The sequence below is a fragment of the Antrostomus carolinensis genome, unplaced genomic scaffold, assembly GCF_000700745.2.
Source record: "Antrostomus carolinensis isolate BGI_N321 unplaced genomic scaffold, ASM70074v2 scaffold23397, whole genome shotgun sequence".
Lineage (NCBI taxonomy): Eukaryota > Metazoa > Chordata > Aves > Caprimulgiformes > Caprimulgidae > Antrostomus > Antrostomus carolinensis.
Window position 1 is genome coordinate 1 of NW_010329805.1, and position 1,150 is coordinate 1,150.

At 37.4% G+C, this 1,150-nt stretch overlaps 1 protein-coding gene across 1 annotated transcript in view; it reads left to right on the plus strand.

The window, feature by feature from the left end:
• Nucleotides 1-50: 50 nt before the first annotated feature.
• The window catches only part of PARN (poly(A)-specific ribonuclease), a 58,075-nt gene continuing 56,975 nt past the window's right edge, over nt 51-1,150 (plus strand). Inside the window, exons 1-2 of the mRNA XM_010172723.1 lie at nt 51-126; nt 1,005-1,084. The gene's annotated coding sequence lies outside the window, so the exon portion shown is untranslated. The remainder of the gene's footprint in view (nt 127-1,004; nt 1,085-1,150) is intronic.

The window sequence follows — 1,150 nt, forward strand, 5'->3', positions numbered from 1 at the left end:
TCGGAAGTCGTTAGTAGTCTCAGGTGTGTTTTACTCCTTTGCCCGCAGATTTTAAGGATAACTTAAACAAAGTTTATGAAGCCATTGAAGAGTCGGACTTCTTGGCCATCGATGGGGAGTTTTCAGGTACAGTTGCGCTTGTTTTGGGGTTGTGAGCTGTTGGCAATAGCTGTGTGGGTCCCGGCTGCCCGAGTTGATTGATGTAATGTATCTCAGGGTTGGCTTGACATAAAAAGCTAAAATATCATAATCATAAAATTATTAAAGCACTTACTTGTGTGTTAGCAAGGTTTTAGTTAAGGAAAGATAGATGTCATACTAATGCTGCTTCTACTCTCTCCCCACAGTAATCTTTTAACTTTGATTCTTCAGCTTCAACTCAGGAAAAAATAAAGATATATGTGTCAGGAAAGCAAGAGGTTGGGATAAGTAAGGAAGGGCCTGCAAGTGTTAGATCAGAGAAAGACAGCAGGAAGAACTTTTACGTTTGTAAAACCCAGAGGGTCTCTGCATCAAGAGAGATGCCTTAATGAGCGCTTTAGCTTTGGGATATGGAGTTCAGTCAACCATGAATCATAAATGTGGTCAAGATTAGGTTTTGTTAGATGTGATGCTTATGGAAATACAGTTGTTGTTATGTATTGCTTAAGGTGCCTAAGTAATTCAGTAAATCTATGGACAACACTTTCTGGTTTGACTTTGACCCTACATTGTGTTGTAGAAACGCGTCAACGTTATGTTACTGGTAGATCCTTTCATGTTGCTATCATGTAGAATAGGAACCAGAGCAGCAGAGCTTTACTACTAGAACACTACCATTAAACTGAGTGGCTTTTTATGTTAAGACACATACTTTTATGCAGTAGAAAATCTTTCTCAACTGAAATAATCTTAACATGTACTTTAAATGAAAATGTTTTTCTTGAATTACCAGTTGTTGCATTTCTTTGCTGTAACTAATTCTGAAAAGCTTTCCCAAAGCAGAATATATTCTACTTTTTCAGGGATCAGTGATGGGCCTTCTGTTAGTGCATTAACCAATGGCTTTGACACTCCAGAAGAAAGATATCAGAAACTTAAAAAGGTAAAGTATTTACCTTGCCTAAAATGAAAATGTTGGAAAAAGATTAGAACTCCTTGATTCAGAATG